Source organism: Schistocerca nitens, chromosome 4 (assembly GCF_023898315.1).
Source record: "Schistocerca nitens isolate TAMUIC-IGC-003100 chromosome 4, iqSchNite1.1, whole genome shotgun sequence".
NCBI classification, from domain to species: Eukaryota; Metazoa; Arthropoda; class Insecta; order Orthoptera; family Acrididae; genus Schistocerca; species Schistocerca nitens.
Genome location: NC_064617.1, coordinates 978710243 through 978725862, shown reverse-complemented (window position 1 = coordinate 978725862; position 15620 = coordinate 978710243).

The window sequence follows — 15620 nt, the reverse complement described above, 5'->3', positions numbered from 1 at the left end:
GTGCACAGGCTTTATGTATCAGTTTCAACCATTCTATAAGTTATTTGTTTTAAGATATAACTGCGTTGCTCTTTTATCTTTGACAGTCATGGTCTCAGTTCGACATGCGCAGTGTTCCCCGCCATGTTGATATGCAGCGCGTTATCTAGGTATACTTACAAGGGGAGGCCGCCAATTGTGAAATTCAGATTCGATTCATACTGCGCATAATAAAAGCTCATGGCCAGAGGTGTAATGTGACAAAGCACCAAGATGCACTTCTCAGCCGTTGACGAGAAAATCGGCAGTTAAAAGAAACCGTTGCGATGAAATACTCTCTACGATTAATAATTTTCTACAGCGTCGTGGCGCAGCGGTAAGCGCTCGGGTTCGTAATCCGAAGGTCGCCGGATCGAATCTCGCGACATGCAACCTTTTTCTTTTAGTATTTGTTTTTTGTAATTCAAGTATATATATATATATATATATATATATATATATATATATATATATATATATATTCATTTCATTGTTGCCCTTATGGACAGTGTTTGAACTCGAAAATCACATGATGACACAATTTTCACTTCTTTCCTCTCTTCCTCTTCTCTTCCCAAAATCTCTTCATCCTTTGGCTGTGCTCCTGTTTCCTTTGCTCTGTCCATAATGTTCCTGTCTTCTTTCTCTGCTTTACAATAAATTTTGCACTCCTAACTTTGTTTCTGAAGTATTTCCTGTCTCCTATCATTTGCCTGTTGATCCCTATCTGCCTTAAGTCTTCGTCTATTTCATGATACCAATTTGTTTTCTTGCTTGAGCTGTTTACTACATCAAAAATTTTCTTTGTAAGTCGGTTGTTGTCCATTCTCTGTATGTGCCCATAGAAAGTTAATCTGCGTTTTCTGATCGCGTCTGTTAGTCTGTCAGTGTGCTGGTACAGCTCTTTGGTAGGTCGCTTCATCCATATGCCATCTCTGTGAATTGGTCCAAATATTTTTCTGAGAATTTTGCGTTCCATTTTTTCTGTGTCTATGATGCCTGATGCTCCAATTGTGGTTGTTTCTGACGCGTACAATGCTTCTGGTAATACAACTGTTTTGTAGTGCCTAAGTTTGGCCTGCCTCGATATGCTTTTCTTATTATAATGTGACCATGTGAGTTTGTATGCCTTCTGGAGTTTCTTCGTTCGTTCCATGTTAGCCGCCTTGTTTGATCCTCCCATTTGTATGTACTCCCCTAAATACTTAAATTTTTCGACTCTTTCTACGGATCCATATACAGTATGCATGGTGTGTACATTGTTGGTCTGTCGTTCCATATATTGTGTCTTCTCGTAAGATACCTGCAGACCTGTTTTGGCAGCTATTTCATGCAAGCATTCCAGTGCTTCCTTTGCCTCCTGTGTATTATTGCTGAGTATGGCTATATCATCTGCAAATGCCAGACATCTTATGATTGTTTTGGTTTCACGTGTTCTTCCCACCTGTATTCCTTTAACTTGTTCCTCCCACTGCTTGATAATTTTGTCGAACACCATGTTGAACAGGATTGGTGAGAGCCCGTCTCCTTGTCGGACACCTGTGTGTATGTGGAAGGGTTCCGAAATTTCTCCCATGAACTTAATCTTGGAGGTAGTGTCTGTAAGCGTCTGTTGTATAAGTGTCCTGGTTTTTCTGTCGATACCATATTCTTCCAGTACGTCTTATATATATATATATATATATATATATATATATATATATATATATATATATATATATATAATTTCCGGCAATCAGTTGCAGCAATTATGCATATAATAAGATGTTGAAAGTCGTTTGTCGTGGAAAAACTGGCGACTTCGAAAATCATTATGTTTTCCGCAAACAAAGTTGTATTTCACAAATGTTATTAATTGTCTTCATAATGTTAACCACGTATAGTTAACGGAAGACGTAGAAACGATATTCCGAAACGAATGCGTATAGCGTAAGTCAAACGTTCGAATTAGAATAGAGACCCCACGAACACAAATTTGCTGTGGCAGGTATGAAATATAAACTCCGTTACTCTCTCGTTACACTTGAAGGACAGATGTTGAATGGGCCGAAACGAGCCGCCGCATAACAGCTTACTTGCCTGCTAACTTCGAAAGAAGGTCGATGCGGTCCCTAGCGCAACTTATAACATCGTCGAAAATCAGTGCGGACGTAAGGCCTTTGGTACACCCTGTTACACAAACGGAAAAATGGAGGCGGTAGAATTGGAGAGCGGTCCGCTTTCACCAACATGCATAAGCAATTCATTAATAGTATATATATATATATGAATTACAAAAAACTAATACTAAAAAAAAATTTGCATGGCGCAGGATTCGATCTGGCGACCTTCGGATTACGAACCCGAGCGCTTGCCGCTGCGCCACGACGCTGTAGAAAAGTGTTAATCGTAGAGAGTATTTCACAGCAACAGTTTCTTTTAACTGTCGATTTTATCGACAACGGCTGAGATGTGCATCTTGGTGCTTTGCCACATTACACCTCTGGCCATGAGCTTTTATTGTGCGCAGTATGAATCGAATCTGAATTTCACAATTGGCGGCCTCCTCTTTTTAGTTTCACGTGAGCTCCCTAGCCCCACCGCACGTCGTCCATGGAGACGAGGCGCTCGCCGGAGCTTAAATTAAGTCTTGGTGGTGTCTTAGTACCTATGTACCGCATTTTCAAAATGTGACTACGCCTTTTCAGGCTGTTTTAGTTTTATTTCTAGACCATGCCCTCGTAGACATATTATAGAATCAGGTTCATCTTCTGAGGAAGACTCAATTACTTGGGCTGAAACCTAGGTGAAGGTTGGTTTCATTACCGCAATCGAGGCTCATAGTTTCTGATATATTAGTATTAACCTTCCCTATATTGACCAACCAAGTGCAGCGGGCATGAAACACCATCCCACAAACTGACATTCGACACCTGTACAACAAAACGCACATACGTTTCTATGCATGCATTCAATATTCTGACAGTCAAATCAGTTATTAATTTACCAGAATTTCACATTTGCAATGCCATATCTCGCTCTTACATTTACCTGTAACCTTGCAACGTTAATCGCTTAAATATGCTACCTAGGTACAAGTATTTCCGAAATTTCGTTACTGTACATTATTTTTTCGTTTGCGATTTTTCTCCGACGCTGTATACTGCCAGATCACTCACAAATGAACAATAACAAGAGTAGACCCACAATCTATCTCTGTGATGACCAATTAATGAAAGAAGGATGCAAACGTAGATGGGTGAACATCACAATACATTACGGCGTATTGCTTGCGTTCTGTCATTTCGATAAACTATCCCTGTAAAGTTCTTGATGCTCTTTGCAGCAATAAGCAGAGGACTTGTAACGTTACACTCACTACTCACGAAAGGTTACTAAAATTTTATTTTAAGTAGAAGTTATCTAACATTCTGCGTGGTGTCTGTTGTTCTATATCGTATCTCCCTACCACTTTCGCGCAACGACGCTCTGAGCGTGTTTTTTAGGGAATTGACTAGTTTGAACCTGGGACCTGTTGCTGGTAAGGAGACGTCAGACCACACATGACATGTAGAGTTCAGAAGAGTTCAGTGAGACTAGCGATGACATAACCAATTACTTAATGATTTCAGCGGCAGCTCCACTGCACTCCCTGTAAAAGAATCTTAATACTAACTAAATTTAGTGGAAGGGGTTCAAGGCTTTCCTATTTTTAGTTATCTGGTAAAATAACGTCGAAAAATCAGTTAAGTTTACCATTGGAAATTTTATTCTACTCACAAAACATTGTTTATAAATTGCACTATTGATAAAAGGAAATGTTTTAATACAGGATGGTAAAAACCAAGTGCCTTCAACAAAAATGTGAACGAATATCCCCTGAATGGGTTTCCGAGTTCTACAATGGATCGAAGGATGACCTATGCCATATCTCATCTATAATCTAGGTTTAAATTAAGTTTCACAAAAGAGAAAACTATCAAAATGGTCTACAGTGACCCTCAATTATCTTTAATTACTTATCTAACTTGTCGTAAATTACAGTGGCTGATGTGGCTTCTCAATAATTATATAACAGACAAATCATGGCGTTTCAGATTTTTACTTCAAGTGGCAAATGTGAACACCATGAGCTTTAATTGACGATCGACACTAGTATGTAACAGATGAGACTTCTGCAGTTCTGAGTGAAGCTTTATGCGCTGTTATGCAGCATCGCGTGCGTTCATTACCTTGTCAGTGTTCGTCAGGGGGCGGCGGGGAAGCTCCGCTCACCTCGCCGTCTCAGAAGCAACTCCCGCCTAACTTCCCCTTACTACAATTTACCGAAGTTGGTTTAAAAGAAAAACTATCTGGCTGTGTTTTCATCTGACCAATCAGGGTCTCAATGTTAACCTTAAGCTCTGTCTACAAAAATTCTGTCTATCCAATGAGAAACGTTAACTTTTCGTCGTGGGGCAATGTTTTTAAAGTTTGCAACGTAACAGAGACCCGAAAAAGTCTCACGCTAAAACTTGCAGCTGGTGTGGTCCTTTTATTGTTATCGTAAGATCTATACTGTTCTTCTAGAGGGCTCTAGCTTTTAACATGGGCTGCGGGGTGGTCCTAGCGGTTAGCTGGCGACGTGGGTGTCCGTCCCTTATCGTAGGGCCTTGCAGCTTAACACGGTTCTGCTCTCGGCTTCTGTTCTCGTTTCTCCCCTCGGAACTGCGTCTGCGTCACGGTGGGAAGGCATTCTTGTGTTAGTCTGTGGTAGTCCATTTGCTCACTCGTTACTCGTATCACTTTGGTTAATTTAATGTCACGATTTATTCGGAGCTATGTGACATACTACTGGATTTGCTTATCATGTCAAGGTTTTCGTGGAAGGTGTTGGATTTGCCTGACACCTTACAATTTACAGTTAATCACAGGAAAGAAAACCGTTAAAATTAACTGCAGCAGACGGCCATTGTTGATGCTAGATGCATTTTTGCTGGTGGCCAAACTGACTTATAGATAAATGCTGAAAAATTTAGAGAACGTTACATCTTTTAATGCCACCATCAGTTTTGAAGCGCAGTTATCAGTTGTTTACGGGCGAAATGGAATCATAGCTTGGAGACCGTGACCAGCTCATTTAAAGGTTCCGCACTTGCATTCAAGTTTGCAAAACGCTTCGTGATGATTGCCAGTTAATCTCAGGGATGCTGTAGCTAGTTGCAAATGAATAAATGGCATAACACTTATTCGGCCATTCCCTCTCCACGCTACGATCCGTTACTCGTATTCTTTGTTGGCTGTAACAATAATATTTTGCATGTATATCTGTTAGACGAACTGTTGAAATGAGAGCTCATGAGACTTACCTAATTTACTGTAATTTAATTACAAATGGTTCTAAAGCTGATAAATGACACTTACAACAGATTTGTCTGCACAAAACAAAGATTAGTTACTGCGAGGCACGGAGCGCAGCTGTAGCACGTCCTATCAGTGCAAAGGCTAACGGAAAAGAGAGATACGAGCAGGAACGCTCTTCATTTACTTTCTAAAACAAAACAAAGAAGGAAACAAAAAACGTATTACAAGCGCCGCCATCAGCCATAGGCTGACTGACGCTATATCTTTTAAACGTCAGTCATGAAGTGGATTACATTTCACAAAATTAACCAACGTAAGTCATTTAGATTGGAAGTTATTTATAATAAATAAATAGACACGTGCACATTTTTGTGCTTTCCTTGGTTTTTACGACGCTAAATTTACGTAAAATTACGTGGTTCTGTCCATGTAATTTTTCAATCGCCAAGCGATGTTTCACTATTTTCTGTTGCTTTATTTTTCTCAAATGTGCTGGAGGAGAGCACGCGGCTTGTTGGATCAGGAATGAAGCTTCGAACTGTCTTGACGGAGACGAGCAACTTCTGCTCTTGGTGGTCGGTCGCAGGGCTCCCATTGTACGGGAAACGGCTCCCCGAGGGACTGCGGTTTGCGGAATTCGGCGAGGCCAGGCCAGCGGTGTGCTTTTGTCGGCAGAGGAGGGGTTCGCCTTTATAGCCTTTGCTAAGCCACCACTGGTCGGTAGAGATACTCTCAGCGTGACTAAAGCCACCGTTCTGTATGCAGATGTCAGAACGTGCTGGCGCACCTATGCCGTGCACCGTGACAGAATTAGGTATCGCTCATTCCGGACGCTGCCGTCCAATCAAATAAATCGGTTCTCCTCTGTGCCGTGGCGCGAAAGGCACGGCCAATGACCGGGACACCGCTATTGGCCAGTACCAAGCTCTTGCATGTTAAGGCGTGTCCTGGAAGTTATGGATGGGGAAGTTTCTGCACCATTCCCCTGCATTTCTGTGAATTTGGACTTCCATTCCGGTCAGAGTGGTAAAAGCAGGAATCCTCCCCTCCATGTAGTTTTTCTTCTCTTGTCTTTAGAAAGAGGGAGAGAAGATGAGCTAGGTTTTGGAGACTACATTCTCTGTGATGGGGGCGTGCTGCCTGGTCATTGCTAGAGAGATGGCAGGTCCAGCTTCTAAGCAGGGCGCTTGCCGAATTTCCGGTTAGGTTGCACACTTCGCGTCTCCGGCATCCGCTTTCTGAGCAGCTCACAATTTCTTGATCTGCTACACGACTTGTGTTGCCTCATTAATTGTATTGTATCATGGATCTTGAATCTGTCTGCTTCAAAATTGCGAGCCTTTCATAAAGTTTTGAGGTATCTTCCAAACTGTTAACGGTATATTCAACACGCATTTGAGCCTCAAGTGAGGCCCTCTTTGCTGTGAATTTTACGGGAATGAATGTTCGTTTCACTAATAACTCGCGATCGCTCATTTTCATTGCAGTTGCTGCTCATATAGGAAATCGGGTCAGTAAATCAATATTGTTTAACACAGTGTTAAGTGAGTAACATTTGCTTGCGTGTGTGTGTGTGTGTGTTGTAAATACAAACCTGACAATGTGAACTGACAACCTAAATGTGCTACTGAGCTCAAAGCCGCATCACTTACACGAAATTGAAAATAATGCTGTGTGTGTGAAAACTGATCTCATTCATAAGCAAATAAATAAGCAAACCAATAATTTCACGCTCAGTAGACTTGGTCAGTGCGAACTGTTTGAGAAAAATGTAACTCTATTAAAAAAAATTGTAATACCTGTATAAGAATGTAACCTAAAACACACGAAAAATTCTGCACTGACGTATGGCCCAGGTAAAATAAAGTAACTGACACAACATATATTGCTCAAAGGAAACGAAAAAATCACGTATTATGAATCTCACCTCCAAAATGAAGTATTGGCAACACAGAATGACTCCATAACAGCTAAAAGAATACTCATAAAAGCCAATTACAGTTGTTCCACGGAAATTAGGGTAATAATTTTGACACAGAATACCGATAAAACACATGACTCAACCTTTAAGTGATGAAATTTTAGTTAGGAAGGAATTTATAAAAGAAAACAATTATAGACTCTATTTCGAAAATTCATTCAATCTAATAACTTTATTGGTACAGTAAATTAACTCAGAAGATCAATCAGTAGAATAAATTATCAAAAGCTCGACTGTGACGAAGGTGAAGTAGACAAACAATACAAGTCTACCGACACAAAAATAAACTTTTTACCTCCGCAAATAATATTTTGTTCTCCGTTCCGAAACCTTTTTACTTCTGTATGGTATCCAACCATTGTTCTGAGTTATCAGTCCTTCTCGTAATAAATCTGCTACCCATATAGATCCAAAAGTGCGTCAATGCATTACACTGTATACACCACGAATTCCCGCCTGCTGCACCCTGCAGCTATCCACTACTGACTGTCAAAGATTCTACGACTCTACTGTGCTGCCACCGCAGACAAAGATACTGTTGCGTAACAACTGTTCCTCTGACCATAGTTCTTCAAATATATCATTTTCCTCTACAAATATTAACACATCCAATAACATCATCAAAAAACAGCCATCTTACAACAGACTTGATTTGCATTTCGAAAACTAATTGTTGTACAACTGGCCGTGATTTGGCGACCCTTAACCAATAAATATAATCAGTCATTTGAACATCTAATTTGGTGTCTCACTGTGACGATGTTTCCGTTGCAGAATAGGTGTCTACCCTTCGAAACATTCAAATTTAAAATAATTTGTTGGATTGATGTATAACGATCATGTAGGGAAGCAGCCTACTCACGCCGTAGTAAATTCACATCAGTCTTTGCATTGTGTGCAAGCCTAGTCTGCTGTAACTAGCTCTGACGTCATAAATGTTGCGCAATACTTTAAAAATCAAGCAAATAACCTAAAACATTTCTAGCATGTCAGGAGTAATACTAAATTAATGTGTGTTGAATATCAGTTTGATAACTTTAGCCATTTTCGAAATTTGGACGTTTTTCTGTAAAAATCATTGGCCCAACAGAAAAGAGCTAGAGAGTTATAAATTTATATGTAGATTCGTCTTTCATAATAATTTAATAAAAACAGTACTTTGGATTTCACAAATTAAAATTTTAGTGGAAATTTATGATTTTCTGGTTTTCGTCTTAAAACTTAAGGAAGCAAGATAGATTAAGTAGGCTAATAAATAAGGCTAGGATGTTTATATTTAAGTAGAATGGAGATCCGCTATCACCATAAGGATGTGAGAAGTTTTATTTGAATACCTATAAAACTATAGCGATAGCGTATCTCTAAAGGGCCAGTTCAGAGCTCGTCTACTGCGTGCTGTGTAATTAAATTAATTCTCTCGCCCAAAATATTTAGCTTAGCCACGTCAAAATTTTATTATAATTACTTACCTGTGTGCTGAATGCACATTTAAATTAAGAGCTTCATCGGCCATCAGCAAAAGAAGCTATGATTTATTCGGTAACTTAATGTGGTGCATTACTAGCCCAGCGGCTAGTCGGGAGAGCCGATTTGATCAGGCGTTCCCTTAGCCGTCCGCACCGCGGCTTTATATATAAGAACGCTGCGCGAAAGAGTAAGGCCCCAGTTCTCTCCAGACGCTGAACAGCACGCCATCTGTGTCGGGAGTCGCGTCGCGTCGGTATCATTGCTACAAACAGCCTCGGATGCCGTATTAAGTTACTCGAGATACGAGTAACCATGAAATCATTTTCAAGTGAAGTGTTAATTCTGGGATGATTTTCATTATCTAGCTTCAGTTTGCGTATTGTCGTATTTTCACGTGCCGCCGCGGGACAAACATTCTACCATTATTTAGCGTGGCGTTTGATGAACCTAATCATCAAATTATGGCGAGCATTCATTTAAATATTCAATTTGGACAATTATAGTTGCATCTGCGCATTAGTTTGCTCTGTTAGTTAGTTTGTATGGATTCTTTTGTTTTTCATCTGTGGCTTTCAGAATATACTCAACTATTTTAGAAAATCGTTTTTGATTATAAATCCCGGACAATCTCCTAATTCCTCAGAGCTATAAGCTGTAACTATAAGTGTATTCTCAGATGAAGTGGGCACTAGGAATTCTAATTACAGGCTTCTCGTTTTGATAATCACTTTCTGGTAGCCAATATTGTAGTTAGAGAGCCAGTGTTGAGAACGGCAAACAACAGCAAAAATAATAGGAACATTTTTAAGAACAATAATTTCACCCGCCGCCGCACATATGGTTAATCGGCCGGGAAGTGTTTCTACATTCTACAAATATTTATATAACAGCAACATATTTTCCCTCCCCGCCGCCCCACAATCACTTCACTGCCTCGTACAGCATCTCAGTGTTGAGTTCACAAAAATATTTATTTGAAGGTGTTGTTTACTTTATGTCTAGCGAGCTGAATTCGGTCGTATAGTATCTCAGTGTTGAGTTCGGGAGTGTGGCAGCAGACAGCACACACCACTGCCGAGACCCAGCGCCACAGGAAGCGTAAACATTTCAAAATGTTTGTGGTCTTGGACAGATGAAGGCTGCTTATTTATACATAGAAAGAATAACAGTGGACTCATAACTTTATAATCAACAGTTAATAGGAGTAGCATATATCCGTAGGTGTGAGTGTGTTGCAAAATATCCCAGCACATTGCTGGATCCTGACATCCAGAGGAAGTATTCCTTGAAAGATCTTGGTGTACCTCATCGCAGCAAGTTCTTTTGTATATAACAAGAATAACAGTGGGCCAAGTATCGACCCCTGAGGTACTAATCAATTAATAGAAAATGTGAGCAGACTCAGGTGTGATGACATTACGAAGCATTGCAGTACATTACCAGTGTGCTGTCGTTTGGAGAAAGCACTACCAGAAACTTCTTGCTGCTTCTCATGGTTGCAAGTGGAAAACTATTTCTGCTTCTTGCTTATAGAATGGCAACTCATTTACAAATAATAAGAATGGCCCCAACATCAATCCCTATGGTTGTAATCAATTAACAATGAACTGGAGAAGAATACAGACGTAGACGTGAGCACATTACAAAACACTGGAGCATATTGCTGGGGTCTTAACGTCTGGAGAAAGTGCTTCCGGAAAGTTCTTGGTTCTGGCTGCATATGAGGAACTATCCCTTATTCTAGTTTATGTAATGCAGCTCGTTAATACATGACAAGATTAAGAGTGCACCCTGCATAATTCCGTGTGATAGTAACCAATTAAAAATTAATGGGAGTAGTTTCACCAACTGCGACATGGTTGTGTACACAAACAGTGATCCAATACTGTCAAATGTTTTTTTATTCCACTCTTTGATTCATACTGTGATCAAAAACTGAAATAAAAAAAAACATTTAATGGGAGTAGGATACAGAAATAGGTGTGAGGACAATACGAAAATTGTAGCATAATGCAGGGTCCTGTCATTTGGAGAAAGTGCTCCCAGAAAGTTCTTGGTGTGTCTCATGGCAACAAGTGGAGATCTACTACTGCTTCTTGGATGCACAACGGCAACTCACCTATGCATAACAAGAATAACAGTGGCCCCACTGTCGGTCTTTGTCGCTGTAGTCAATTAACAATGCATAGGAAAAGAAAATAGTCTTAGGTATGAGAACATTACGAAATATTCCTGCATATTGCTGGAGGTCCTGACATTTGGAGAAAGTGCTCCCAAACAGTTCTTGGTGTTTCTCATGGTAACAAGGGTAGAACTATTTCAACTTCTTGATATATGATGGTAGCTGGTTTATACATGACAAGAATAAGAGTGACGCCAATACCGATCCTTGTGGTCGTAATCAACTAACAGCAAACAGAAAAATAACATAGACGTAGACGTAAGGACATTATAGAACACCGCAGCATATTTCAGGATTATGTCATTTCGAGATAGTACTCCAGGAACGTTCTTGGTGCTTCACAGCAAGTGGAGAACTATTTCTGATTCTTGGATATACGATGGTAGCTGATTTAGACACAACATGAATAAGAGTGGGCCCTATTTAGATCCTTGTGGTAGTAATCAATTAGTAGGAGAAGGATACAGAAATAAGTTTGAGGACATTACGAAATATTGCATTATATTGCTGGAGTCTTGTCTCGCAACATCAAGTAAGATCCTATTACTACTTCGTGGAAATAAACTACTGGCCATTAAAATTGCTACACAACGAAGATGACGTGCTACAGACGCGAAATTTAACCGACAGGAAGATGCTGTGCTATGCAAATGGTTAGCTTTTCAGAGCATTCACACACTGTTGGCGACACCTACAACGTGCTGACATGAGGAAAGTTTCCAACCGATTTCTCACACACAAACAGCAGTTGACCGCCGTTTGCTGGTGAAACGTCGTTGTGGTGCCTCGTGTAAGGAGGAGAAACTCGTACCATCACGTTTCCGACTTTGATAAAGGTCGGATTGTAGCCTACCGCGATTGTGGTTTATCGTACCGCGACATTGCTGCTCGCGTTGGTCGAGATCCAATGACTGATAGGAGAGTATGGAATCGGTGGGTTCAGGAGGGTAATACGGATCGCCATGCTGGATCCCAACGGCCTCGTATCACTAGCAGTCAAGGTGACAGGCATCTTATCCGCATGGCTGTAACGGATCGTGCAGCCACGTCTCGATCCCTGAGTCAACAGATGGGGACGTTTGCGAGACAACAACCATCTGCACGAAAAGTTCGACGACGTTTGCAGCAGCATTGACTATCAGCACGGAGACCATGACTGCAGTTACCCTTGACGCTGCATCACAGACAGGAGCGCCTAAGATGGTGTACTCAACTACGAACCTGAGTGCACGAATGGCAAAACATCATTTTTCGGATGAATCCAGGTTCTGTTTACAGCATCATGATGGTGGCATCGGTGTTTGGCGACATCGCGGTGAACGCACATTGGAAGAGTGTATTCGTCATCGCCATACTGGCGTATCAGCTGGCGTGATGGGATAGGGTGCCATTGGTTACACGTCTCGGTCACCTCTTGTTCACATTGGCGGCACTTTGAACAGTGGACGTTACATTTCAGATGTGTTACGCCCCGTGGCTCTACCGTTCAATCGATCCCTGCGAAACCCTACATTTCACCAGGATAATGCACGACCGCATGTTGCAGGTCCTGTACGGGCCTTTCTGGATACAGAAAATGTTCGACTGCTGGCCTGGCCAGCACATTCTCCAGATCTCTCACCATTTGAAAACGTCTGTTCAATGGTGGCCGAGCAACTGGCTCGTCACAATACGCCAGTTACTACTCTTGATGAATTGTGGTGTTGGGTTGAAGCTGCATGGGTAGCTGTACCTGTACACGCCATCCAAGCTCTGTTTGACTCAATGCCCAGGCGTATCAAGGCCGTTATTATGGCCAGAGGTGGTTGTTCTGGGTACTGATTTATCAGGATCTATGCACCCAAATTGCGTGAAAATGTAATCACATGTCAGTTCTAGTATAATACATTTGTCCAATGAATACCCGTTAGCATCTGCATTTCTTCTTGGTGTAGCAATTTTAAATGCCAGTATTGTACAATGACAGCTCACGATTGTGTAATAAGAATAAGAGTGGATCCAATATCGATCCGTAATCAATTAATAAGAGAAGGACACAATTCAAGGTGTGAAGATGTTACGAAACATAGCAGCATATTGTAGCGTCCTGTCATTTCGAGAAATACAGGTATTCCTAGAACGTTCTTTTTGCTTCTTATGGCAGCATGTGTCAAACTATTTCCCCTTCTTGGATATATGACACCAGTTGATTTATAGCCCACACGAATAAGAGTGGACCCAGGGTCGACCCCTGTGGTAGTAATCAATTAATCGGGAAGGAATAGAGACGTAGACGTGAGGACATTACGAAACATTGCAGCATATTGCAGGATCCTGTCATTTGGAGAAATACAGGTATTCCCAGAATGTTCTTCGCACTTCCCACGGCAGCAAGTGTCGAACTATTTCCCCTTCTTGGATGTATGACACCAGTCGAGTTATATCTCAGGGGAACCAGAGTGGACCCAGTATCGACCCCTGTGGTAGTAATCAATTAATCGGGAAGGGATAGAGACATAGACGCGAGGACATTATGAAACATTGCAGCATATTGCAGGATCCTGTCATTTGGAGAAATACAGGTATTCCCAGAATGTTCTTGGTGCTCCCCATGGCAGCAAGTGTGGAATTGGTTACCCTTCTTGGATATATGACACCAGTTGATTTATATCTCACAGGAACAAGAGTGGACCCAGTATCGGCCCCTGAGGTAGTAATCAATTAATCGGGAAGGGATAGAGACGTAGACGTGAGGACATTACGAAACATTGCAGGATCCTGTCATTTCGAGAAATACTGGTATTCCCGGAATGTTCTTGGTGCTTCCCACGGCAGAAAGTGTAGAACTATTTCCCCTTCTTGGATATATGACACCAGTTGATTTATATCTCACACGAACAAGAGTGGACCCAGTATCGACCCCTGAGGTAGTAATCAATTAATCGGGAATGGATAGAGGCATATACGTGAGGGCATTATGAAACATTGCAGCATATTGCAGGATCCTGTCATTTGGAGAAATACTGGTATTCCCAGAACGTTCTTGGGGCTTCCCATGGCAGAAAGTGTCAAAATATTTCCCCTTCTTGGATGTATGGCACCAGTTGATTTATATCTCACACGAACAAGAGTGGACCCATTACATGGGTCGATACTGGCTAGTAATCAATTAATCGGGAAGGGATAGAGACGCAGACGTGAGGACATTACGAAACATTGCAGCATATTGCAGGATCCTGTCATTTTGAGAAATACAGGTATTCCCAGAATGTTCTTGGCGCTTCCCATGGCAGCAAGTGTCGAACTATTTCCCCTTCTTGGATGTAAGACACCAGTTGATTTATATCTCACACGAACAAGAGTGGACCCAGTATCGACCCCTGTGGTAGTAATCAATTAATCGGGAAGGGATAGAGACATAGACGCGAGGACATTATGAAACATTGCAGCATATTGCAGGATCCTGTCATTTGGAGAAATACAGGTATTCCCAGAATGTTCTTGGTGCTCCCCATGGCAGCAAGTGTGGAATTGGTTACCCTTCTTGGATATATGACACCAGTTGATTTATATCTCACAGGAACAAGAGTGGACCCAGTATCGACCCCTGTGGTAGTAATCAATTAATCGGGAAGGGATAGAGACGTAGACGTGAGGGCGTAACGAAACACTGTGGGGTCCAGCTATCTGGAGAAAGTGTTCCCGGAAAGCGCTTGCTACTCCTCGCCGCAGCAACCGATCGTGCCACCGGGACAGCTCAACGTGGCCGAATGACCGGCGGCAGCCAGAAGGCTCCGGCGGTGAGGTAGCGCGGGCCGCCTACCAATGACGTCGCGAGCGCAACAATGCCGGCGCGCGCCATTGGTTAGCGGGGGACGGCCGGCCCTGCGCGCCGCTGCCGCCTGCCTCGCGCAGCCAGTGCGCTCTAGGCTCCGCCAGAGCGAGGTCGTTGTGGGAGTGTCGCCGTCGTTCTGCTCAGTGCGTGACGCGAGATGTGCGCGTGAGGTGCGGCATAGTGCGCCCCTGCTTGCTCCGCCAGTGACTAAGAGACACGCGTTCCCCCGCAGCCATGGCGCTCAGAGGCAGCCGGCCAGCGTCGGTGCGGCTTTCCATGTCCGCGGCCCTCGGCTGTTTCGTCTTCGCCAGCGTCGTCGCCGCTTCCAGAAGCACAGGTAAGCCGACCTGCGATGTTAACACTGTGACGACTGGAGGTCGTTAGAAACACGAAACTGTGCGAGCGATAGGACAGACTATGGGGTGTTAAACGTCTCGTGTTTCGAACCCAGAAATAGTTCCGTGGATGAAACAGTAGTACCACACCGAGCGCAGGTAAAAAAAGTCTAAAAACTAGAAAAATTATATTGCCAAAGAATTAGACTTAGCAAACCTGGCACGAAGTGTTATTCACTACCATTTATAACAGTTCAGCTGTCTACCCCATCTTTCTACCATCCCGACGAAGATAAATTGACAATCTGGTTATCTAATAATCATATTAATTGATTCCTTCGTAACCATTCGGCTCGATTATTACTGCAAGATGTGGCGAGGAGCTGAATTGTACTGTTCCACGTACCGGAAAGCTATCTGCAGTATCAACTCGTTACCATGGAAACGCCATCAGCCTATTTCGTACGCGTGTCATTAGCGACAGTTTTCTGTTAACGTACG